The following is a 27,990-nucleotide window of genomic DNA, read 5'->3' as shown; positions in this document are numbered from 1 at the left end:
CTGAGAACAACCTTGCTTATTTCTCTTGAATATGGTCCATCACATCACAGATATTCTGAAACTCTGACCTAGAAAGAGGAATACTCATCTAATAGGGAGTATCTAATTTTATGCCCTACCAGTCATGGAGATCCTATGAAGCTTAATTCTTTATAGTATGGTTAATAAAACAACATTATTTTTTCATTTCTTAGGTATAATATTATTATAGAATGTAGAATATGATTTTTTTCATAACTGGCAACCCCTTTTTCCTCTCCCCTTCTACTTCAAGGTTCTGAAAACACACCTTCTAAGAGGTCAGGCTTCCCGATTGAGTATCACCATTTTAAGATTTCAGGTTTCCTTGCAATTCCTTCAGCCATGAGATTAGAAGGTCAGTATGTAGTATAATGTCTTCAAAGAGCAAGATGATCAAAAACTGGGGGCAAGTTACGATGATTTTAATCCCAATAACAAGAGAGTTTAATTTAAGAATTAAATGACAAAACAAAACTAAAGAACAAGGAGCAATTATACTATTCTGAAAGAAACATGGGCATCACCCAGGTACAGGAGATTTCTGCTCTTATCTTCAATAGCAGTTACCCAAGCCCAGAGCGCCAATTCAGCTCTCTACCAACAATGTCTTCAGGAAGGTGGGGAAAGGAGAAACCACAAATCAACAATGTCTTTTTGACTTTGCTATGCTCCTGACGATATGGATTTAATTCAACTACTTTGGATACACCTGACCCCTAGGTAAAAACACATCGCTGCTACAAAGTTAGAAATACGAGAAATAAAGAACTAAGTATTGGGAAAAGTTGCTATAAAACGTAATACTGAATTGTATTATGATACACAGATATGTTTCAATAAAGTGATAAAGGTGAAGGCAAAACTTTAGAACCAGCATGATGATTAAATGAGTGAAAGCTGTTATTCTGATATGATTATGATTAAAATATGCAAAGGTACACCATAAACTATAAAGCACCATAGATGATATGTTATTATTATCAGGCAGCAATTTTATGAAAATCAAAGATATTAGGTTTTTTTCCATAGTGGTTAGCAGAGAGGTCAGAAAAATCACAGACATTTTTTCTGGGAGGGACAATAGGTATCATTTCATTCAGACGTCTCCCCCCACGCCAACTCCCAGATAGGTAACCTAAACTCCAGATGTGATTTGTACAACATCACATCTGTAGGTGCTTGAGCTAAACAGCATTCTTTCACAATGGTCAGACCTTGTATTTGTTTTGTCCCTCCTTAAACAAGCCTGGGTGTGCCGAGGAAAGGGTTAGGGTTAGTCAGGAAGTGGATGATATCACTGTAAAGTGACACTTGACACAGGCTTCAGAACCAAATGCAAGAGATGGACCATCCCAGCTCAGCCATTTAGTGACTCTTTGGACTTGCTCAAGTAATTTCACTTTCCTGAGACTCAAGTGTCTCATCTGTAAAATAAGGATACTGGTATTTGTCTCTTGGGTTGGCATGAAATAGTTGGGAAAGGCACTTAGCACAACATGTGGCACATAATAAGAGTTCAATAATAGGCAGATGTCACGATGATGATGATGATGATGACGATGGAAAGATGATGGTGTGATGATAACAGTGAGGATGAGGGAAACTACTTGTGCGTCAGTTCCCAGAAGGTACTTTGACTTAAGTCGGATTGAAGACATTCATGGGCAGAGAAATGACAGGAGTTACTTCATGGAAAAGTTATCTTGGGTGCTGGTAGCAGAGCAATGGTTGAGAAGCTGTTTGACTCAATGGATTTGGTTAACAGCTGAGGAGTAACTGATAGCAACTAAGATGTGGAAATCAATAAAGAGCTAGGAGTTGAAACCAGATGACCTCTTCATTGGGTTCAAGAAACAAAGAAAAGAGTGTGTTAAAATATAGCATTTCACTAATCAATAATAAATTTGGTCTTTTACTTCCTGATGGTGTACATCTCACCATAGTTACTCTTGTCAGTGAAATATGCACATTGCTAAGTTATGGATTCAAAAAATATGATACCCTTGTCTACATACCCTCTTGTACACAAGTACTTAGCACAGACACTATGGATTTCCAGAAAGTCCTAAATAATTAATAAATATAAGTGGTTATTCTGCATTATTATAACCTGTGAAGAATGTGTTGAATTCTAGAAGGAATAAGAAAAGCGAAAGACAAAAGTAAAATAAATAATAAATAGAGAGGAAAAGAGGCAGAGACTAAAGAAAGAGGGGATATGATTCATCTGTAACACAGTATGTTCTGTATTACACATAATGAAAATATTAATTTCATCTCCTTGGCTATGGTACTGAAAATATTTCCTCCACCAAGGCTAATATCTAAATAGTACAATGCAAACTCAGTGCAAGAAAATTTTGGACAAATTGGAAACTTCAGCAGATCTTGAAAAGTTTTGAAACGAAAGGAAAAATACACAAGTTCCATGATCAAATAGCACAGTAAGAAGACCACCAAGTTCCTTGTAGACAATGAAGGCATAAAATAGGCTATTAACCTTCCAGAATTGATCATATCCACAGAGGAAAAAAAGCCACAATCAGTCTAGGCCACATGAAATGCGAAACTACACTTGCAAATTATCATTTTGCAAATGTCACTCATGTAACAATAAAATTCTCGATGACTTCAATCATCCACAACTCGGATAAAGAAACTGTCTTTCCCCTGGCATTAGCTTACGAACATAGAGAGGCAGGAGTCAGCACGCGTCTGCAGAGGTGGGTAGCAATCAGGGAAGTCATTTTGTCATGGATGTTACATCCTGGCTCTACTCGTAACTCCGAACAGAACTACATATTATGGGGAACGTCAATTCAAGGTGTTCACTTAGGATACTGAACAGCCTGAATTAGCAGCAGACACACAACACCGGACCAGAGCTAGACGGACTCTAGACGTCATACAGTCCACACCGTGAGTTTAAGAGCCTGGAAAGAACTCTGATCCTGAAGAAGACCCTCCTACATGCTATAGAACCTGGAGCACGTCCCTTACAGCTCTTAGCGTCAACTACAGTAAATGAAAGACGAGACAGAAGGAAGTAGACCTTGGCTGTTAGTGTTTTGCTCTCAGAGACACTTGGGTTCGCCACCTGCCTCTGCCCCTTAGGTGGTAACTATCTATGGCTGAACAAGTCACTTAAACTCTCTAAGGTTCAGCCTTTCCATTTCCAAGTATAATATCACCAGCCCACTGAAAGTTATAAAAATGAAACGAAGTGATATGTGCAAAACGTTTAGCATGGATCTGGCACTTCTGAAGACGGATAAAATATTGCTTAATTGGCAAGGCCACTGCAACAATTGAATAAGTTATAATATCTGAAACTCACTTAGTGCAGTGCCACATCATATGTACTCAAAAAATACTAGGTCGTTGTTATTACAGACAAGATAAGCCCTGGGATCTCTTCCAGCTCTAGGCCTTCCATGATTCTATAACCTCTGTCTCTGGTAACTTGACTTTCAACCCAGGTTTCCTACCACCCTGCTCAGAAATGGAGTCAGAATACCCAACCCCAGGCAGGAGCCCCCGCGCGCAGCTAAGACCAGCTTCCTGCCTCTCCCCGCAGACAGCCTTCCATCCCAGCCTACGGTCCAGGGCTGACAGACAGCCCTGGTGTCAGGTAGCACTTACTGTGGAGAATGACTGACAAAGACACACACATCCAACTTTGGCATGTACCCCAGAAACCTGAGCCATAATCGAGGTCTGAGATGCTTTGAGAAAGGATCAGCTAAACCTGTATCATCTCTGTGGCTGACATCTCCCCCACACCAGTGTGCACAATTCGTGCCGATCTCAGCTAAGCTTTCAGAGTTCCTATTTGAAGTGAAGGTGAATGCCATTCCTTGTACAGCTTCTCAAGGAAGTGTTTTATATTAACAAACCACAGCTAAAAAATGCTCTGCATTTCTCATAAACCAGTAATGTTTTTATACCAATTCTAATACATACAATTGCAACGATGGCTAGGCAACAATGACAAAAACAATAGCTGATGCTTATTAAATGGTTAACTGTGTGGCAGGAGCTGTGCTAAGCGCTTTGCAAACATAAGCACACTCAATCCCTCCAGCAACTCTGGGGCAGTTGTTGAAGGTAACCCAATTTCATGACATTCAGAGCACATCTCTTTTATTGGCCAACATGTCAACAATTTTTTGGGGGGTAGAGAAAAATAGGGGGACATGGCAAAAGGACGAAAGACCCATAAAAGACTGTCATTCATCAGCAAGGCAGAGAGCTTTTCATAATGAAAATATGTCTCATTACAAGTGCAGCTTCAATTCCTCGCTCCCCCTGCCTTTCTGGACTTTCAGGCAACTTCCACCTGTGTCCTGGGTTATGTGCCCTACATCTCTCAGGAGACTCCCTCAAACCATTTATACTCTATGTGCTGACCTAAGATTGACCAGGGTTATGTTACATAAGTGAGTTCAGCTTCCTCTATTATTGCCACCCCCACTTCATAGATAAGAAAACTGAGGCAGTTAATTTCATAAGGTCACTCAGCAGGTAAGGGCCAGAAGGAGAACCTGAAACCAGGTGTGGCTGACGTCACAGCTCAAGCCCTTAACCATTATATACACACTTCTGAATTTAACAAATAATACGATACCAATGTGAGCCAGGTGATGAATGGTATTCCTATCTTTAAACCACCAAACTGTAGATCTACTGATTTTTTTCTCCATGACTTCGAGGGGGAAAAGGACAAAAACCATTCATGTAGTTAATCACTGTGGGTTGCTACACTATTACATACCTAGCACTCTGAACGTATTAGGACAATAAACACTAACAAATGTAGTGACAGATCCTGAGCATTTCACAGTTTAGAGGTGAAGAAGTCTCTGTAAAAGAGGAGTTATGTAAAATGGAGTGTGTCTCAGAAATACTGGCAGGGTTACAAGAATGTGGAAGGACCGGGCCTACCCCAGGGGCATGCCTGGAAACCCAAGAGGAAGAGAAAAAGTACAGTGCAATTCTTACCACAAAAGAAAGAATCCTAAAGAACAGTCCTTTTGAATTTACCCTTCACCACGCACAAGACAAAATCCTCAGCTGTGACAACATGCTGGATGATTTCCTGATTTAAAGGGAAGGGCCAAGTATGTTTTCCCCACAAAGTAAATGACTCCACAATAAATTGTTTTATGATATTAGATTCGAGAGGTCTGATAGCTCTATTAGTCTCATAGCACAGGTCTCAGAACAGTACAAACAGAAACAAGATAAAACATGGAGTCCTAGGTTATAAGAATGTTATTTTCATGGTTTATGTGAATCAGTCCAGGTAGGGCACAGTAGTAAGTAGTAATCTTTTTTGTTTAAATAAATGTGTTTACCAACTAGGAGAAAGCAGCTTGATTCAGTGTCTCATAGAGCACTCAATTTTGGTAAATTAAAGTTAATAACATTTCTCTGTGAGCTATAATAATATCTCATGGTGAATGGTGAATCACAAAGAAAAGGCGCCAGTTCGTGTGGCAATGCAGCAACCGGGGAGGGGCAGCAACAGGGGGCTGCCTCTTGCACCTTGGCAGCCTCTCAGCTTGAAGGGACAAAGGTTAATGTGTGTTCTCATCACAGTTCAGAGGTAGGCAGCTGTAGGTCACCCACTTCTCTGGATTTTATCCAACGTTTGTGGCTGCAAAATTGGGCAGACTTTGAGCCAAAAATTGTATCTAGAAAGACATCATATAGAAAGTTGAGAGAGAATTATACGTAGAGGCTAGAAACAATTACAAATGCATAAATCGTCACCAGACAACAGTGCAACTATTACTGAGCATGAAATTAAGCCCTAGGAAGTGAACTGCATTATCAATAAACTTTCAGTTTTATATTAAGGCTAGAGAAACTACATTTCTTCCCTCCTGTCTCTGGAAAAAAAACAAATAGAGCTCACTACTCTAGAATGGAGCCAGTTGCGATGAATGAAGTTTTTTAACACTGTGAAGTGGTTTAAAATGGGGTGTTTAATGCCCCACTTTATAATTGATGCCGTAACATATTGCTGCAGACCAGGGCTATACAATGTAATGTAATTACTTGCGTAATTGTCACATAGTTCTCGGGGACTCCATTCAAACTAATGTTATCTCTATTCTCCTTCTCCCTCATGCTGCTGATTGCAAGCAGGGATCTTGTTGCTTTGTGCCTCTGTTTCGGGACTCTGGAACTCTTGTCCTTTTCATTAGTCCTCTCTTTCTGCAGTGCGTGTCAAAAACTATCGGGCAAGCTATTCATGGCCAGCTTGCTGAAGCCAAACTCATTCTAATTACTGTCCCTTATACTTCAACATCTCTCCATTTACTAAATATTCTCATGCCCATTATTATCTCCTTTAATTTCCACAATATCTCTGTGAGGGACACAGGGCAGGGATTACTATTTTCTGTTTATCGAGGAAGCACAGGATCAAAGGAGCACTCGAGGTCACAGGTCCCTATCAGGTCAAGAGCAAACTCAGGACTTCAAACGTTATAATAGTTGAGTTCTCTTTCCAGAATATGTTGCTGGCTTCCTCGTTCAAGAAAGATTTCCCCCTGCTATTCCGTACTGGTTTGCAAACTCAAAAGGGGTCATGTAAGTAAGATCCACGAGTGAGTCAAGTCAGCTTAAGACAACAAGGAATGAAGGGTACTATGGCAAAATGGTAGGCATTTGGGGGAAACTGCCTAAAACCATGTCAATTCAAAACAATTTTAAATGTGACATGGGCCAAAAAACACGCATTTGGGGATGGGTGGGGTAGGCAGTAAATTTGGGTGTTGGGCCAGCAGTGGTGACCCCTACATTGTACATATTTGTCAATGTACATCTAAGGAATAATAGAACCCCAACACACAGAAGCGCACCTGGGAACCATCTCTCTCCACCACTGAGACATAAGTTCACAAAGAGAAAACTAATGACCCCCTCAGTGAAGCCTCTCATCAGCTCCCACTCTCAGTCAGAATAAGGCAGGCTTTCCAGTAGGTTCCCACAGATTTTGGCACATATTGCAATGAGAAAGAATTGTGTGTGCCATGCGAGAGAAATCATTTGTTTGTGTCGCTATGTCACTCCTAAACTTAGACTTACATACGCTAGCATAATGCCTGATCCTTCTTAGTACCCAACAAATGTTTCACTATGAACTACAGAAAGGTTCTGTAAAACCCATGTACTCTGATGGCAGCCAAAAAAGCAAAGCAAATGGAGCCAGTTGCGATGAGACAGTTTCTAACTGTACGGAGAGCAGCCACACCTCGAGCCTTACTTACACTTGGTCCTTTAGATGCAAAGTAACTTGAATGCAGACTACAGCACCACTACCAAGGAACTGTGTAATCTTCAGCAGTGACTCTAAGATGCTCTGAGCCTCACTTTCCTCTTCCATGAGAAAGGGATAATAATACCCACCTCATCGTGTCATTATAAGGATTATATGTGAAGAGCATGAGTGCCCTGATATTCTCAAATTAATTCATTCAATAAATTGACGGAGGGTCTGGTATCACAGGCCACCTATTAGATGCTGGAGATACAGATGTAGTCCTTTAGCTCAAGGAGCATTAGTTCTAGCACACAAGATATAAACTAATTAAATAAGCACACAAATCAATAGAAAACTATAGCTGTGCTAAGTGTTTTGAAAGAGACATATATGGTACTATGGTACTATGAGATTAGGGAGTGAGGGAATCAGACCTGGCTGGGAGACGGAGATAAGGACAAAAGGGAAGTAGCAGGAGAGGGGAAGAGATCTGAAAAAAGAGTAAGTACTGACTAGGAAGGAACAAGAATAAAACCTCTGAGCAGAAAGAATGTCTGGAGTAAGTGCCCTCCAGGGAAGGAATAGTAATGCCAAGTGGGACACACACAAGTAATCATGACAAAGGCGGGATGCCTTGAGTGACGAGAGCTTTGGGGAGATGACCAGGACAGCCAGAAGAGGCAGGGGCTATGGCATGCAGAAACTCCTGGACCACATTCTAAGAGCAATGGGACCCTTTTAGGGCTTTTATGTAGACTGATCAGATCATCTTTGCATTTTACACATATCATTCCAGCAGCATGCCGTATGGAGAACAAGGCAATGCAGGGCGACAGGTAAATGGATATTACGTTGCACCTGATAAGATCCAGTCATTAGCTTTGGCAATGAGATGAAAAAAAGTGGGAGAACAAAGCTTAGTAAATGTTAGATAAATAACTGTTGTTGTTGTTGTTGTTACAGATATTATGCTATTTCATTTAACCCTCATAAAATCTCAGTAGGGCAGGCCACTAGTCTCATTAAGCCTACAGAAAACAAAGTTTGGGGACATCATGTGCCCAAGGTTTGCCCAGGGTCAAAAGGCTGACCATTAGGTTTGACTTCAAGATACTTTGCATTATCCCACAATGCCACTGGACAATCTTCAAAGTTACATGGCAACTTTGAGAAAGAGGCTGTCAGGGAGCTCAGATACACAGACCAGAGCATAAAAAACATGTGCACTCATATCCAGTGATAATCTGTCAAACTCAAAAATGTAGAAATCCTGTTGGTTAATATGCTTATCATCCACTTTCCTATCATATGCCCAAAACCATGCCCTATAACAGCCTCGTATCACCATCATCATTGCAAATAAGTCTATGCATTATTTAATTTTGTGTATATTTAATCAGAATACTTTGTACTTCTGTTTACACACATAGGTGCTAAACAAATCTAAAATTAACAAAGAATCACATTTGGTTAAAAAAAATACAGTAAATCCTAAATATAGAACCTAAGGGGTTTTGTAGTTATTTTAAGGTGGTGTAATCATCTCATCTAAATTTCTTACACTATCCATAAGACCGCCACCCTTCTTCCTTTTACCCCAAGGGTTACATATCCAAATGCTTACAGATGCCAGGCTTAAACAGCAAGTATATAGAGCAGACAAGTAAGGGCTGATACGAACTAGTGAACACACGCCCCACCGAAAAGGAACCAGGTTTCAATCAAACACTCCTACACTTAACAGACTCACATGTTATTTGCCAACGGCCAAAATTAGCTCACAAGTCCCCTCAGTGTTTGCTATCACATAGAGAAAGATGCCGCACTTCACAAATTATTAAGTGCAATATCTTTTTAAAATATATTTTACACTGTAAAATATGAATCTAATTTAAAGTTCTGATTCTTCAAGAAAACTGTCATTTTAAGATGCTATTCAATAAATGTAGACTAGAAAGGGAATGTGAGAGAAATGTGGTTCTTCACACACTAATTAAAAAAGACAAATACAGGTTATTTTTCTCCTCCTAAATTAAATGCAGCCTTTCATGCATCTCTCTAGGGTGACTTCCTTTTACAATCTATAAGATACATGAAAATTATATGTGGAATATGCCAGCTCTGGTCTCTGTTTAAATAAACTCTCTGCCCAATGGGGGAAAAGATGTAAAGGAATGAGTAATGCATTAACTTCCTGTACATTCGTAGAACAATCCTCCCACACTAAAACTATTATTTATTTAATTCATGTAAAAATATCTTCTCTATTTGTGGTACATCTGTACGTTCCTCTTGAAGGCACTGGATGAAACAAAATTGTTATGAGTGCCCAGATTCTAACTGTAAAAATTACAATATGCTTCATAACTTGCTTTTTAAGTTCCTAGGACTCTTCTCCTCCCCCAAATTAGTTTAAAAGTTGAAATCATTTTAGGACCTTTAAGTGAAATATGTGTTACATCTCTCAGACAAAAATGATCCGGTATCGGAAAACAGTAATAACTAAAGTCATCGTGGGTTCAACCAAAATAATTCATGCCACGCTCACCTGAATTTTAAATAAGCTTACAGAGAGACAGAATTTCATAATTGTGGAATATATAGTTTGGGTAAAGAATCTGCCAGTATATTGGGTTGGTGCAAAAGTAACTGCAGCTTAAAAGGTTAAAAATAACTGCAAAAACTGCAATTACTTTGACACCAACCTAATATTTCTCGATAAACTTACGTACAATATGGAAAAAAATATGAGATCGATTACAGTAAGATTATGATAGCAACAGCATCCCAGGTCGGGTCACCATATACAAAAAAAATTCAATTCATGGTTGATATAAAACTGAAGAGATTAAAGAAATGAAAGTATCTCGGGGAACGTGCCCAAGGCTCTGTTTTGCTGCCTCCCCCTTTTCTGTGTCCCCTTTAAATATATTTTAATCAAAAAACCAGGAAAAAGTCCTAGAAGTCAACCGTGCATGTCAAATGTGTGTCACGTTTAATGCACTGACTGAAATTCTTGAGTTTCAAAATGATCTAAATAGATTAGAATATAGTGCCAATACCACAAATAAATGCTTGACAAGGATTACGGTGTATTTTCACACTTGAGTTTGCAGACACAAAGTAAATAACACCCCCCCTGAATGACTCGTCCTATTTGCTGCAGACGTCACACGCATTGGGTGGTCACAAAACTCTCCGTCCTTCCATCTGATCGGAGATAGGGGCTGTCAAAGAATCACGGGAGTTAGGATACTTGAAGAAGTCAGGGAGTGAGCCACAGAGTTAGAACATGGCAGTTAGAGCGTTAGATCCTTGAACTTCAGATCACGGAGCTGGTGCAATCGTTGCAGAGTACAAGATGCAGTGCAGTGGTTCGGAAAGGGGCTCTCAGATCAGCAGCGTCAGCGTCACTCTGAACTTATCAGAAATGTGAATTCTCTGGCCCCACTCCAGTCAGAACTCTGAGGATGGGACCCAGAAATCTGTGTTTTTAGAAGTCCTAGAGGTGATTCTGATGCATGCCAAACTTTGAGAGCTGTAAGCCTGCGGTATTTTCTAGGGTAGTGGTCAGATAGGAGGAGAGAACAGATCACTGAAGGAGGAGAATCCAAGGAACTGACCAGGATATTGGGGAAAATATCTCCATAGAGATGTTAATAATCAAGAATTATGACCAGAGCAGTTCTGAGGAAAGACAAAGCCAACGAGGAGCTAAAATCTTCAAGAATTTTGGAGGCATGACCTGGGGGGTTGTCGGTAATTGTTACAAGGGAGGGCAGCTGGTAATATACTTACATGGTCCAAACTTCAAATCAAATAGCACATGGAAAGGCCGTGTGGCCTGAAAGAACAAGAGACTGATTTTAAAAGAGATAAACATGACCAGTGAGAGGTGAAGAGTGGTAGGAAATAAGGTAGAGAGTTGGGGAAAGAATATGATTCTTATCCTAAGACCAAATGAAAATTTTAAAGTGGCCAGAATAATTTTAAGATGGCCAAAAGTGACAGGATCAGATTTACCTTTTTCATAGGTTCTTCTGGCAACCAAGTGGAGATGGAGATTAACGGCCAGACTCTAAAGTTGTTCAGGATTGTAAGACTGGTTGATGAGAGACAGGGTGAAATAATTAGAAATGTCAAGGATAATTCCAAGTTTCTGGTTACTGGCGAGTAGCATCAGTAAGCTAGGAGAAAACTCTAAGACTTCTGATAAGAATTATCTTATAACTTTGTAACATGAAATATGGTAAGTGCTATCATTCAGCTATAACTATCTTATGTTAATAATGGTAGACTCTGAAGGCAGAACACTAAGGTTCAAATTCCAGCTCCAACCCTTTGTAGCTGTCCACTATTGGGCAAGTAGTTAACTATCTCATCTGATTTTAAATAAATCTCATTTGATTTTAAATAAATCAAAATAGTAAGAATTACTTCATACATGAGAATAAAAGGTCCTTACTCTCCGAAGAAAAGACTAGTTTTTCTGCAGCTATTGTCACAAAGAACTGGTTTTAAATCCATACGAGTCCATCAGTGGTAATTTTGCACCAGTACACAAACTTCTGAAAGCCAGATAATCAGTGAGAGTCCCTCTTTCGGAAAGTCAGTCAGTAAATTCCAGTAATGATACAGAAAAAGGGCAGGCAAGTCCCTAAAGCCTCTGCTTTGGAAAGTCAGGCAATCCCAGAATTCCACTTAACATACTTGTTTCCTATTCCAGCCCCGACTCCCCCTCAAAAGAAATCACTGTTACCACTACCCTGAACTTTCTTTACATTTCTTTCCTTTGGGGGGGGAATATATATACATATTTTATACATATATATATATATATATATATATATATATATATGTATATATATATATATCAGTATAAACAAAAATAAGTTTAGCATTGCTTGTTTTTGAGAAAAATGCAAAAATATTGTAAATATCATACTATAAATTATCTAATTATTCAATGTTTTGATATCCATCTCGAGGTTAGTGTATATAGTCCCAACTCACTCAATTTCTCAGCCAAATGTCAATATTAATTTTGGTTTCTTTATAGGTGATCAGTCTTTGTGCTCTAGATGCTTCTGAAAACATCTCTGTATGTTTTGTATTTGCAATTTCACTACAATGTGTCTAGGTATGGATATCTTGTTTGTACTTCCTATACCTATGAATTTACAACATGAATCAGTTTTAGAAAAGTCTCAGGCACTATCTCTTCAAATGCTCTATCTCCTCCATTTGCTTCTTTTCTGGGATACTGATTAACCATATAACAAATTTTTCAATTTATCTTCTGTATCTCTTAATTTCTTTCTCATATCTTTTATCTCATGTCTCACTGTACTGAATCGGGGGTAATATTTTGAAATCTATCTTCCTCAAACTTCAGTGGTCCCTATGATGCTGTTTTATCCACCCATTAAGTTGTTTATTCCATCATTTTTTATAATTAAATTTTATTGGGGTGATTTTTTATTAATTTGTTGTAAAAATTTCCTAATCATTTCTGTCATTTGCTGCATGCTCATATTTTAAATAATTGCCTTTTATTCCCTTAAAGATTCATAAATATTAATTTTCACATTATTCTATATGTGATTATTCTAATACCTGAAAATCTCAAGTGGTGAAGCCTGTTTTTTTTTCTTGCTGATATCTCTAATAATGGCTGGCTTTCTTGTGTATTTTTCTCATCTTTGATTGTGGGATCTTTTTTTTTTTTTATCTTCACCTGTGGAACTCCTGTAGTCCCCAATAGAGCATGTTTTCATCTAAAGAGGAGCTGTGGTTGCTTTTGCTGGAAGCCAAGAAAGCCACCAACCTAGGGCCCCCTAGACTCCCTCCCAGGTCCTAATGCCAGTCAGCAGTCAGGTTCAGCTTCCTTGTCATCGGGTTTGCAACTGGCTTACTGAAGGCTGATCCTCAGACACAGAGCTTTATATTTGCACCAGCACGATTTTGGTCTTTCTCCCTTGCTCTTTACTCAGTACTTCTCACTTGGGTTTCAGTTTAAGGTTTGTTTCTGTTTTCTTTTGGGAGCAGTGGTTGGGTGCGTGGCGGTCTGAAGATTTCCCTTACTTGCTCCAAGCCTAGCAATGCATCCACACCTAGGTTTATCCACAGTCTAGGTGCTTTCTAGCACATGGGCCTTTTGAGGTAGCCTACCAAATGAAAGTATAAAAAATAACTATTTTTAATATATTATTGTAAGAATTCAATTGATGTAATTAGTATCATATAAAACTGTTCACTAACCTATGACATGTTGCAAATGTCACCCAATGATGCTCCTCCTAGCTGATCACTTACTTCTCTGAATCCTGGTGGATTCATTGTCTCCAGCATCCAGTTTAAATCTTAATTACATGAGACAGTTTATCACTCTCAATCTGCTTTGCGTAAGTACATGCTGTCACTAGGTTTTCCAAGGACAGAAAGCATTGTCTTTACTTGTCTTCTATTCTCCCAAGACCCCAAGGACAAAAGGCCATTGACCAAAATATAATTGTTGGTAATTTCACTGTGTGAAAAAGTTCACACAATTGAATTAAAAATAGAATTCTTGAAAACAAGCCCAAAAGAGATACAATTATAGATCTTCTCTTTTCCAAAACAGTTCATCCATTTATCACAAGTAAAATCAATGATGAGAAATATAAATACTTAACACCCTTCTTAAAACTACAATTTAAACTGTTTTGCAAAACTTCCGGTAGGAAGTGGGAAAGAAATGCTATCATCACTGCCATGAAGGAAGATGAAACTCTCAATTTTGCATGTAATAATTTGTATTTGTTTCTGTCTGAATCTCCCTTTTTATCACATTCTTGAACGAGAGATGGGAACCAGAAATACATGTCCAGGTTTTGAAACCCGGACAGACCTAATGATACAAGCACGATCCCTCCCTGAATAAAATTATGAAGAGTCTAGCTACTCAGGACCAATTTGTAATCAGAGCATCAGCCATACTGTACGAAAATGTCAATCCTCGTGCAGCCTTGATGAGCTAAGATTGAACACACGGGCCAGTTTATTATATTATCCCAACTGCCCTCTTTTAAAGCTGGCAGGCCCAATTTGAGTAGAAAAAGGATTTCAGTCTGAGTGATTGTGCATCTGAAAAAGAACCACCCAGACTGAAAATTTCTGTATGTTTTTTCTGAACAGAAACACACAGAGAACATCAAATATAAATATGTTCTCAAAATCAAGTGGTCCTAGATATATATATTTCTCTTCACTATGATGTATAAAAATAAAACTCTTGCCAGAGTTCAGAGATACTATTGTTGCTAAAAATACATGTCATTCTATAAAAATGTATTAACACATTTCAAGCATTTTGATACAGTCTTGCAGTATTTCTCTCGGAGCTAGTGGAGGTAGGCTGGGACAATCACACAGAAAGCTTCATTCAGGTAGCATGGGAAAGACAGAATTGGCCAGCTTTAATTCTCAGTGCTGTGTAGTGTCTTTCTGCTTCCATCAAAACAACTTATTTTCAAACTACAACAATCTCTACCTTTGAGTACGAATTAAAATTTCCTCTTACTTTGGCTGGTATGGAATTTCCCAGCTGATAACTTAAAACTTCCTTCTTTAAGAAATATCACACAGTTCTGTGCACACCCATCAGGGCGAAGCTGCTTCAGTCTCTCCCATCACTTTTACACTAGTTAAACTCGTCCATTCACTTCCTAATTCACTCATGTGTGCAAGTGTGTGCTCGTGAACAACTGTAGAACTGAGGCTAGTCCCACAATTAGACTGAAGCTATGGCCATTCAGGGGAAACAACTGAACAATTGTTTACTGGGTACATTTCTATGCTTCCTTCCAATACACCAAGATTACATGTAAGACAGTGTCACTGAAAAATCCTGAACTCTTTAAAGGAAAATCTGTTTTCTTGTAATTCAGAAATAGCCCTACAGCCGTCTTTGAATGTTCTACAGAACCCTAGCTGAGGCAGCTTAGATAGAACATTTTATTTTTATTACATGACTATACACTGGCCTCTGAGCAGCTCTTTCCTAGGAAACAACATATGCTATTGTATTCCTGTATTGCAACCACCACTTCCTTGCTGGTTCTCAAGTGTGCAACTCCCTGTCCCACTGGACGGTCTTTGCACTCCTTTGCCATCTGCATGGAATGATCTTTCGGCAGATACCTCCTTGATCACGTTAAGTCTCAATAACACACAATTGTTTACCATTCTCAACCTATTTGGGGTAAGTATATGCTATCTCCCTATTCTTCAACAACAGGAAGCATTGTTGTTACTTGCCTCTTGTCTTCCCAGGATCTCAAAGACAAAAGGTCCTTGACAAATAATTGTGGGCAGTTTCACAGTACGAAGAAAGTTCACTTAATAATAAACACTGAACATGCACAAATTCAACTAAATTCAGTGAGGCCTTCCTGGGCTCCACGTTTCCCCTTCCCTTCCTTTCCTTTCCTTTCCCTCCCCTCCCTTTTCTCTCTCTCTCACATCACACAAGAGTTATTTCCCTAGTTTACGTTCTTCATCACTACATTTTTCCGCAGCTTCATAAACCCCAGCACCTCCACATAATGGCACATTATGCAGCTCAGAAAAATAAAGAGGCAACTCGATATAAACATATGCTAACGATCCCTAAGAAGTGCCATTTAAATGTTAAAAAACAAAACCTATCATATGCTGCCATTTGTGTGGAAGAGGAGAAACCATGTGCTTCTTGGCAGGGAAAACGCACAAGACTTGGCCACATGGTTGTACTAAGAAAGGGGAGCTGCAGACTCGGGATCAGGGAAGGAGAATGGTTGTCTTTTACCAATCTGCACTGGTTAGTTTCTGACCATTCATATGTGGTGTGAAAGAAATTGAAAACTGCCATTTGAAAACAATTCTGTGCCCAGTCACAGTAGTCATTCGAGTTTCCTGGGCTTCTTGTACACCAGGTATGGCAAAACCAGGCTTCCCTTTGGTGTTTGTGTTGGTGCCTTAAACAACCCAGAGTAATGCCCTCAGGGTTGCAAAAGGGGAAGTGGTCCAGAGAGAAAATATCAGAGCATATCATCCACGGCAAGGGTAAATATGTTTTTTGAAACTTGTTTCAATTATATGTATGAATATGTTGTGTCTGTACGTGGAAATGTGTACAGTGGGTAATAGAATGCAGCAGGAAATATCAGTAAATAATCCAGAGGAAGTATTATTTTTTAAAACTCTTTGTGTTGGTTGTGTGCACATATGTACTAGGTAAGGATGAACCTAGTAAAACATGTTCTTTAATGTACTCCATAGTGATTTGAAAGCCACAGGACGAGACTTTCTCTCAGTTCCTTTCAAGCGTGAAGTTTTGTAAGTCAATGGGAGACAGCATTACCTACTGAAGTTTGAAAATAAGAAAAGTCTGCATTTAAAGCCCTGCTCTGCCACACACAGCAGTGACAATTTGACACACATGAACTCTCCAAGACTCAGTTTCTTGGTTTTTCTAAAAATCCTATGTGGAGACTTGGATGTCTGGGAATAGGGAAAAGAAAGGGATGTCACCTTTCCTTCTGACCTTCTACATCGCTTCTCAGTATTTCCCTGCGCAAGCAATTGCCTTCCCCTCCCCCAACAATTCTGGTTTTATCCTGCCCCCCCTTTACAGCAACTTTTTCATCTTTCAGTAATGTCACAATTCCCCAGGCCGTAACTACAACATTGGGTTACTGGGCATAAGAGCTGAGAAAATACATGTGAGGAACTCAGGACCATGTTGGCACATAGTAAAACCTTCATAAACGGCAATATTAACAGTGGAAGTCACAGTGGGTAGTATGGTGGTGGTAAAACGGCGTGAGTGCTCACCCTTGATGCCTGTCAGAACGCCTCCAGTAAGTGAGAAGTATGAGTTGAGATGTTAGGTGCAGACCACTAGAGTAGCTAAACAATATCCTCCTCAGGAAGTTTTGCGTTTTAAGAGAGGACCATAGAAAACCCCAAATTATTTGAAGCCCCAAGGAATTACTCTTTGATGGAGGAATTTTAGACACCCGGACAAACTAGGGAAGGGAGCAATTTGTTTTGGTGATATGGGTAAAAAGAGAGGTATCTCTCCCCTGCACCCAATCCTTAAATACCAAATGAAAAATAGCACCAATAATCTCATACTAATTATGGTTGAGAGGCAAAGAGAATTCTTATCTGTGTCTTCTTTCCTTGAATAATCACAGTCTTGTTACCCTGGGTTGCTTTGGCATGCCTTTTCCAAGGCAGGGAAGGTGCTGTGTTGAGATATTTCTGCTGCCTCCTTAGCAGTGGTTACAATGTTTCTAAAGGATCATCCACAGTACATTTTACCAATGATCCATGTCTCACTGTCCCCATTATGTTGACACCATGTGATTTAAAAATCCATGTGTTAACATTAGAGTACTCTGCACACATTTCTGTGTCTGAAGATGCATGTAGGCTGGTCCATTTAGTTAGACTCCAAGGCATCCCAGAGGCAGAGAAAAGGGACCAAGGTAGACTGTTTTCCATCTAAAAAAGCATTAAGAAGAAAGGGGAGCATGATCTGAGCCACTGCTTTGCCAACGATCCTGTGCCAGGGGCTTGGCAGTGAACTTCCATACGTCTCTAAATGTCCTTGAAAGAACATCAAAGGGAAATCCCCATCAAAAGGCCACACTTCCTCATTTGAAAAGTAGACTGGGAATTTCAGAAACCCGTAAGTCCATGCCAACATGGCACTGCCACGATGTTCTCCCACAAACTTCTCTGACACTCGGGTTTGCCCTACCAGCAAATCATTTCAGTCTTGCTTTCCTACTTTTCAGCATGAGCCTTATCTTGGAATTGTACAGAGTCCAGACTGTATATATGCAGAAGACTTGCCTTCAAAGTATGCCTTCAAAGTCACAAGTAGCTCATCACCCACCTGTTAATCACTCTCAGTTGTGCATTCAGAGTCCTGGGCTAGCAGCCAGAAACCTCTGGCTGTCACACTGGCTCTGGCACTAACCTGCTGGGTGACCTCAAGCAAGTTCCTTTCCGTCTCTGAGCCTCAAATGACTCATCTCTCATACTAGCTGGTAGAACTAGGTTATCTCTAACCTTGGTTCTAACCCCAGAAGCCTATTAATTTTTAAAACTTTCGAGCTGAGAAACAAAACATGTCTTTCTGAGCAACTAATTAAATGTACAGATAAAATCATATTAACTCATAAATCAGAATGTCCCTCCTAATTACATCTTAAGCAACATCACAGTGGAACTTGTCCAAAGCTACCAACGTAGTTAATCAACAACTACTGATACCATTACACTCCTCTTCCATCAGAAGAACTGCTGCCCTTGGGGACACATGACACCACAGGGTTTTCAATTCCCATGTTTGGATGTTTTTTCTTTTAGAGTTTAAGGACAATAGCCACTTTTTCTTAGCCACCTAGAATTAGCTCAGTTTTAACAAGTCATTCAGAAGTATCTTGTGAGTTTTTCTATATTTCACACACTGTCCTGGGTGCTGCAGATACAACTTCGAGTCCAGTTTCTGATCACAAGAAGCTTTTACATATAGACTGAATAGCGGATGTAGGACAGTAAATGCACATGTATACTATGGTTTAAGTGGGGGAACACATAGAAAGATACCTAACCTGGCCCTTGAGAGGTCAAGAAAGCTTTTCCCAAAGAAGCAATGTCTGTGCTTAGACCTGAAAAACAGGTGGGAGCTAACCAAGCAAACGCAGCAGGGGAGAGGCCATGAAACACCTCCCAATTGCTGGAGGCAAAAGCAAATATGTGGAGGTGATTTAACCAAAATTGTCCCCCCAAATTCGAAAGATCCCACGTAGAAGAGTTGTATTTGACATGCTAGTAATGGGTTCCATTAAAATACAAATCAGGATATGTTTCATATTCAACACTCTGTCTTGACACGTAGGGAAGGGACTGTGACTCATGCCAACACCACAGTAAGAACGGGGGGAGTTGGAAAGGACAGGTCTGAATTTCAAGTCTCAGTCTGTTACTTAGGATCTGGGTGGCCTGGGCCAGTTGCTTAACCTCCTAACTTCCGTGATGTCAGTTTTATCCTGTGTTCATGGAGCCTGGCACATGACCAGTGTTTCACAAATACCGGTGACCAGCTGCGTCCTTCCCACCTGCCAGGGGCTGCTCAGTACTTCAATCACTGGCCAGGACTGAATCATGACCGCAGGCACAGAAGGGGCATCCGCTAGTACCTTCAATGTCCAGGTGAAGAAACGGTCTTGGGCACAGTCAATAACCAGACCACGGTTATAATAGTAGCAAGGTGGAGGCAGGCTCTGACCCCTACCTGTCTGCATTCAGAGCCCAAGTTTTAATCCCTTCTCCACTGCCAGCCAGGCCAGAAAAGTAGGTTTGCCCCACTGAAATGGCAAAAAATTCCCAGCATACTAAAGATGCAGGCACTATAAATGTAGTAAATATTCCTTGGTTTGCGACCCAGTCACACATAGATGGCTGTCTTTCTTTTTAAATACATGTTATCACAGTTGCTTATCAAAGTTACCGAAGGCTCAAATATCGTCTCTGAATAAGAGGTCAGGGTTAAAAGCAACAGATTCAGAAAATAAATTTGGATCTGAAAAAGGAAAGATGACAAAACAGTTTGCTGGACACGACGTCTGGCACCTTTGGCCACTGTTCAATGAAATAGAAGGGAAAAGATGTTGAGGACACGGAGAAAACAATGTAAGTGGGCCAGAAGAGACAGTGTGTGTGATGGCTCCTTTCTACCTGCAGAAGGAGGCACTGACATATTCTGAGAGAGTGAAAAGCATTATGATGAAGGGGTCTTTCTTACATTACAGCTAGACCTCAATTAGGACGTGGCGCTTGACACTTTTGACACAGCGGCACATTGGTCTGGCTCCTGTGTCACTTTGTGTCAAGTATCAGTACAAATACTGACACTGATACATTCAGGAAGCATCTGAGGTCTTCTTAAATGCTTTCTGACTTGGCACAGGAAACACCGAGGACAGCAAACATCGACGTGATTGCTACCCCGCTCAAAGAGCTTTCAAAGTTGCCTCTGGGTGACCAACTGGTTTCCTGGCCCATGCTATGTCAGTGTGGGCTGCAGCATGCAGAGCGCGTACTACTTTGGGGGTATTTACTTTGCTAGAAGCAGGAAGGGCTTGCAGTTCTCTTGAAGCTGCCTGAAAGGGATCCACAGTATCAGGTGCCAGGAGCCACAGAATAACTGGGGAATGGTAATGTGTAGAAGCAGATTTGGGGTAGGGACTAAAACACAAATTCCTGGGCTCTTTGGCCAGGATTCAGAAAGCCTCTAGTGGGGTCCAGGAACTCGTGTTTTGACGAAGATGCTCGGGTGACCTTGATGGATCAGACAGGTGTCATAATCACTAGTACAATGGAGAGAAGGCTAGACCGAGACTCACCATAGTGGGTCACTGGTCCCAGTTCTGGCACCTACTAGTTCTAGAATCTCTGGCAAGTACTTGTTCTCAGTTCTTTCAGCCACTTCTCATTTTCCTCAGTTGATAAAGTGGGGGCGAGACAGTGTTTGGGGAAGATCCCCGTGGATCCTTGACTCCTTCGGTCTAGAACAGTTTGTTAGGATTAGGAGCCAGCATGCTACCATGTTTCCCCGAAAATAAGACCTAGCCAGACCATCAGCTCTAATGCATCTTTTGGAGCAAAAATTAATATAAGACCTGGTCTTACTTTACTATAAGACCGGGTAAGGTAAGACCATATAATATAACGTAATAGAATGTAACATAATGTAACATAATAGAATATAATACCAGGTCTTATATTAATTTTTGCTCCAAAAGACGCATTAGAGCTGATTGTCCGGCTTAGTCTTATTTTCGGGGAAACACGGTATATAATTAGGACCTGAGACACTGGAGTCAACCAAACCTGGCTTCGAATTTCAGAACTTCTGCTTTCCAGCTGCTGGGCCATGGACAACTAATACGATTTCTCTGTGACAAGTATCATCATTTCTCTGTCTCAGTTTCCTAAAGTATAAAATGCAGATGATAATAACAGTGCTTATAGCACAGGTTTGTTTTGTGCATGTGTGTGCGCACTTGTTTATGTGTGCCTGCATGTGTGCTGCGCGTGTGCCTATGTGCATGTGCATGCGTGTATGCATGCACATGTGTGTGCGTGTGCATTGCACATGTGTGCACATGCGTGTGTGCATGTGTGCACATGGGTGTTCGTTTGTGTTTGCATGTGCATGTGTGGTATGCATGTGTGTGCGTGTGTTGTTTGTGTGTGTGCATGCGTGTGTGTGTGTGTGTGTGTGTGTGTGTGAGAAACAGGCCCAGGAATAAAAAATGCCCAGGACAGAGCCCTGCCGAGTGCTCAATACCTGTTAGCTGTGGACACCCCTGACAAGGGCAACCAGAAGAGCTGTATGCTGTCCCCTGAAGCTATGATTAATGAGGTCCGTGGAAAGGTAACCCTGGCTGAGCAATCCTTGCGCTCGTCCTTTTATCAAGAGACATTCACAAGAAATGAGCTTTTCTAGGGAGGATGGGGCACTAGACGAGGTGTTAAACTACATCTCTTAGGGGGAAATCCGGGAACAAATCAGAGAACGGTGCTATACCGTCTATTCCACGTTTATCCAAGTGTGGTTCAGGGATGACCTGCTTTAGGATCTACTGGGACACTCATAAAGTAGCCCATTCCTGCTCCTATTGAACCAGACTCCCAGGGGAGTGGGTCCAGTAACTTGCTTTTCTCCGGAGATACTTCCATAAACATGGGTTAGAGAATCACTGACAAATGAAGTGAATGAAAGCCCCTCCCCAGAATTCTCCAGTCCTAAGTTTGCCCAGAAGAAAACAGAGATGGCAGAGGAACTTGTGCATCTGTACATTTACCAAGAATCTCAACTTCTTACATTTGTGCCATCTCCACTGCAGCTGGGTTCCAAGCGGGTGCCCAATTTCTACATAATTCACGACTCCCCAGAGGAACAAACACTAACCAAGGGCTGGCTACTTAAGGGTGTGGATTGTATCAACTTCCTCAGAATGGCAGTGTTGTTTATAAAAATCAAATACAAAAACTAAGTGCCACTCCGCTTCCTCTGCCTCTGTTCTCCCCTCCTTTTTCTCCTCCCCACTGACTTCTCAATCCTTGGCCCTATTCCTTCCCCTTTACTCTTTCTTCCCTCACAGTCTTCAGATTTTTTTGCCCACCCTCCCACTTCTCTCACCCATGCCTCTCTCCTCTTACTTATTCTTTACCCTCCACCCTGTATCTTTCCTTCTCTCATTTGTCTCTTTGACTCTCTCCTTTTGCCTCTGTGTGTCTCTGAGTGCCCTGTTGTTCTGACTCTGTCTGTGAGTCTGCTTGTTCTCTCTGTCTTTCTGGTTCTCATCCTGCTCTCCCTGCTTTTCCTCTTTGATTATGTATGTCTGTCTATCTCTCTGTCTTTCTGTCTCTTGGTCATCCACAATACCTCACTGCCGATTCCTCCTCCTGATGCTCCATTTCCTGGGTCCCCTCCCAACAAGGAGCCTCCAGGGAGCCTGCTTCTGGCTAGGCATGCGTGTGCCCCGTGCTAAACCAGACAATGCTTTCTACAAGTCAAGAGACTCACTGAACTTACATGTTCTTGGTAATCTGCTGCCAGAGGACCCTGAGATGAAAGTCCCTCATGAGGAGGGAGTCTAAATTGGGGCTAAAAAGACAAAACAGCAAGTACCCAGTGGGAACAGCAGGCCAAACATGCGTTAGTACCCAGAGCCTCCCCTGGAGGCAAAAGAAGCCTTTGGACGAAGCGCTAGCAGTGCAGGGTTCTTTTGCATTTTGGAGTGTCCATGACTCCGTTTCCATAATACAGACAGCTCCCTGCACCATAGGGAGGCAGTGTAGTGGCTGGCGGTGCCGAGGGGGGGTTGGGAAAGCTTTAGCATCTCAAAATCTCCATCAATCTTGTCAAAGGCAATAAAGCACCTTAAAAAATAAAGTCTAAGTAAAACCTGAGTGTCTTCTATGCAGGCAACCTCCAGATAACACCCTCTGACACACACACACACACACACACACACACACACACACACACACACACCAGCTGCTCCTCCATCTTCCAACCTGACACCTACCTCTAAGTATCTCCTTTATAGAGATACCAGAGCTTCTGCCATGAGCAGGGATACCTGTCCCCAAATCTACAGATGGGCAAACTGAGGGATGGAGGAGTTCTGCAGCAGACCTTGGAAGATGCTACTCTGGAGTGTCACCACGACCAGGGTCCAGTGTATTCTGCACACTCAAAATCACCAAAGAATGTTGGGTTCAGAAGAAACTTTTCAAAGCAGCCACACCCTCTCCCAATTTGAATCTCAGTGGGCAGGTACAGAACTTTGTCTTTCTCTGGTCTCTTTCTGGCCAGTTCTCAAACTCAACCTGTCCCCACACTCAAGTGTGCACACCAAGTGTACACACCCTTCCCACACACACACCCTCGCCCCTCCATCTGAGTCTCAGGATGAAGAATAAACTCAGGCCAGAGCTCCTGGAGCTCCAGCAACTCCTCCTCCCCTTGGTGGAGTACAGAGAGGCGAAATGCTGAGGTTTGGCTCCCAGCCCAGCCCAGGGAGCTGCATACCCGCAGCCAGGGAGCATGAAGAAGGCTGGGGCTTGCATCTGAGGAATAGCCAAGTCCCCATCGCCCCAGCTGAATGGCCCCTCAGTTGCCTGCAAGTTGAAACCTCAGTCAGACACACAATGAGGCCGCTGTTTTCCGACAGGAGGCATTTGGATGCCTCACACACTCACCAAATCAGGCCTGAGAGCAGAGAGAGCATTTCCTAACTCATGTTCAGATGTGCCCCTAGAAGCGGCAGCAGCAGCCTGGGCCTCGGGGAGGTAGTGCTTGCCAGTCACAGGAAGCCCAAGCAAGTCACCTGTTGGACTCTTTGCCCTAAATCATGCGCCCCCACACCCGCACCGCGGAGCTGGGCACCCCGGATACCCCGCTCCATCAACGACAGATAAATGTCCCTCGCGCCTTTTCCTATGGCTACTTTTCCTGCTCACAATCACACACATACACACTTCCTCACTATTTCTGTAGTCACTTCTCTTTAATGAAGAGAGCTTAGCCTCACCTAGGAGCCCTGGCTGCCCATGATCTCAGAGAGTGTCCGGGTGGCTACGGATCTCCAAGCGCTTATGCTGGGTGCCCGCTTAACGCGCCGGCGGCTTTCAGACCCAAATGGCGTGTTTGTTGTTGGGGAACAGTCAGTGGTCTGCTCTAGGGGGTCCCTTTTCTCCTTGGGAAACAGAAAGGGTCTATCCTTGGTTTAGAATTAAAGGCATTCAGGGAAGACCTGAAGGCAACTGGCTTGGGGGAACAAATGTTACATTTTGGTGCCAAATCCCGGGATAGGTTCAAGGAGACTCAACTTTCTCCCGTCTCCCAGCCATCGCTGCAAGCTCCTAGCTGGGGGTAAAAGGCGCCTCCACTACGGGGCTACTCACCCTTGGGTATTGACGCCGCCCCCGAAGGGGGGACCCCAGAAGACTGACGCGCGCACGTGCGGGATCCGCGAAACGCCTCGGGTGTCTTGCTCCTCTCCCCTGCCACGCGGGGAAGGCTACGCGCTCCAAGCGGGGCAGCCGAGGGCAGTCGATCCCATGGGTGGCGAGTTGGCAGAGGACGCGCCGCCCGGCTGGGGGCGCATGGCTCCCAGAGCTGGCACAGGCTGCTGCGGGGAAAGGGGCTCCCAGGGAAGTTGGCGGCGGTGCTGGGGGTGGACTTCGGACTTCGTGCTCGCTCGGGCTCCAGCGGCCGGGTGCGCAGGGATAGGCAAGGGACTCGCCCGTGGAATGGGGGCCAGCGTGGGCCAAGCGGCTACGGGAAGCCGGGGCTGCCCGCCGCCTACAAGGAGCGCAGCGGCATCGCACTGCCTGGAACCCCGGCAGCGGCTGGAGCAGAGACTGAGCGAGAGAGCCGGGCAGCCTCCTCCTGGCTGCCGGCGCCCCTTGCTCAGAGCCCCGCTGGCCCCAGCCCGCCGCGCCCCTCCTCCTGGCCGTATCCTCCTCCCCTCCGCTGCTTCGCCCGCTAGCCCGTCTGGGCTTGCGCCAGAGGCTGAGCAGAAGGCGGCCGCAGAGCCTGCAGCATGGAGGGTAATCTCGCCGGCTCGGGCTTGGGCTCCGGCAGCGGCGGCAGCAGCAGCCGCCGCCTCCCGCGCGCCCACGTGCCGGAGCCCCGGTGTGCGCGCTCCGGCCGGCTGGGCTGGAGAGGCCGAGCGAGGGCGAGCTGTGGGTGGGGGGCAGGGAGAGCCCGCACACCCACGCAGCAGAGGGGAAGCCACCGAGAGCCTCCCGAGAACGAGGGGCTGCTGGTGTGCAGCCCTGGGAAGACTAGTGTGCAAGGCTCCCCAGCTCCCCCTTCCTTTGCGGAGATGAGCGACGCGCGGGGTTGGGGGTGGGAGGGCGCTCCACTCTGAAGGATCAGCCCAGAGTGGCAGCGGGAGGTGGCTACGTGTCTCTGCCAAAGGGACAGGTTCCAAGTATCCTTGAACCCCCTCACCTCTTCCCTGCGAAGAATGGGGTTCAGAAACACCAGCGAGAGAGTATGCGGGTTCCCAGTGAGAGCTTGTTCCGGCTTGCCCCGCCTTCCTCCCCGAGTAAGCACTTTTCCCGTTAACCAACAGACTCCAAGGGGCTCCTCCTTCCAGGGAGAAATGAGTTGTCTCGAAAGGTGGGCCTGACAACCTCCAATCAATTGACAAATAATTAGTGAGCACTCACTCTGAGCGACGTTGGACGATGTCCTGGATCATCTGGCTCTCCCTCCTTAGAGTTGTGTTGTATTCTCTGCTCTGTGTGCCCTTAGGCAGGCCTTTCCTGAGCCTCCTGGTTTCAACCATAAAATGAGGCTCCTTCCTGATAAAGATAAAAGACAAAACAAATACATGTGAGGATTTTAAAATTAGAAGACACTTCACAAGATGGGTAATATGTAGCTCAATACTAACAGAAGCATGATTAACATTTTTTAAAATCTCTTAATAGAAAATGAGGTCTCTACGGAAACTTCTAAGCCAGCAAAACTCGCTGTGGGCACCATGTGCAGTCACTAACCGAGCTTTGTCTCCAATCTTCTAATTATCTTAATGGGGAAATAGAAGCCCAGAGAAGACAAATGGCTTGCCCAAGGTCACAGATCTCCAGTTTGGACAGACACATCCACTGTGGGTTAGTCTGGTCTCCTACTATCAATCCTGTGCTTTTCAGGTACACCCCAGTACCCAAAGTATGCTCAGTAGTACTGTGGTGTACCATGAGCAAAAGGGGTTTCTACAAAAGGCTTCATGGAAGAAGTGGGATTTAAGCTAAATCCTACAAAGCAGGCAGGATTCAGATCTCTGGAAAAGCGAGATCATCCAAGGGGAGGGAGAGAGGTCAAAACCAAGCATGAAGGGCAGATTACAAGAACAGCAAACACGTTTGGCAGGAGCAGAGTTTGCCTAAATGATGGGGGAGCTACTGACTGGTTTTAAGCAGTAAAAGAAAATAATGAAAGCTTTGTTTTAGGATAATCAATACAGAATGGATTAAAAGGGGGAAAGATGATGGAGGAGGAGAGAAGAAAGGATAGGAACTGCAGGCAGAGGAAACTATTAGGAGTTCAAGGCAGCTTACTGGATGCTGGTGATAGAAACCTGATGAAATGTGTTGGCAGGTAAAGCTGAAATAAATGAAACTCTTCTGTCCCTGTTCTTAAAAGCCTGCTTCATGGGAAGTACTCTGCTGTTAATTGCGTGGCGCACAAGTGTCTGAGATACAATGGGAAATTGGGGGCCAACCCTCCAAGACAACAGTGGAGCTTTTCACAACTGATCTAAAGCTTATCTGGTCCCTTGGTTTCAACATTCAGCACCCGGGAGCTGGACAGCAACAGCCTTTGGAGAAAACTGGGGTAGATTTTCTATCAATCAACCAAAAGCGAAAACCAGAAAGGGAAAGGAAAATGTTTTCTTTTATTCCTTGAGGACTCTTGAAGTCACAAATAAATGGCTTCAGGGCTTTCCTCAGGTCTTCCACTGTAAAGTCTCTCTGTCTCGCACTCTATCTCCTTATGTGGACCAGCATCAACAGAATCGTAAGGGAGCTTGCCAGAAACATGATCTGAGATCCCCACATATACCAACTGAATCATAATCTTCACCTGAACAAGATTCCTAATTGATTCATATGTACATTAAGTTTGAGAAGCATTTCTCTGTCTGTTCCTATCCTAGTCTAGTGCTCATCTAACTTCTAAGTGTGATGCACAATAAAAAAACAAACAACAAATCGATATATTACACCATGGGTACACACACAAACACACACACACACACACATACACAGACTCTTAATGATAATTTAAATAAAAGTTTCTCTAAACATCACATATCCTTGCTGTGTAATTTACTTCAATATTTTTATTCAGTTTATTTTATTTATTTTTTAAAAAATACATCAGTCATGACCTACTAATTGATTCCATGACCAGCTAATAGGCGGCAATGTGTGGTTTGAACAATATTGAGCTGTGCTAGTAAGTCTTTCTGTTTTGGGTTTTGGTGGCATATATGTATCTTACCTCTTCTACTAGACTATGCGTTCCCTGCAAGCAAGGTTCAGATATTTTTTAGCATTGAAATATA

General features: G+C 42.8%; 1 protein-coding gene across 2 annotated transcripts in view; it reads right to left on the bottom strand.

The window, feature by feature from the left end:
* The window catches only part of SGCD (sarcoglycan delta), an 822,468-nt gene extending 797,246 nt beyond the window's left edge, over positions 1 to 25,222 (bottom strand). For both annotated transcript variants that reach the window (XM_081035952.1, XM_081035953.1), the window contains exon 1: positions 24,812 to 25,222. The gene's annotated coding sequence lies outside the window, so the exon portion shown is untranslated. The remainder of the gene's footprint in view (positions 1 to 24,811) is intronic.
* Positions 25,223 to 27,990: the final 2,768 nt, after the last annotated feature.

The sequence above is a fragment of the Rhinolophus hipposideros genome (assembly GCF_964194185.1).
Source record: "Rhinolophus hipposideros genome assembly, chromosome: 23".
Taxonomy (NCBI): domain Eukaryota; kingdom Metazoa; phylum Chordata; class Mammalia; order Chiroptera; family Rhinolophidae; genus Rhinolophus; species Rhinolophus hipposideros.
The sequence above is the reverse complement of the archived record's forward strand: the minus strand, read 5'-3'. Positions and strand labels throughout refer to the sequence as shown.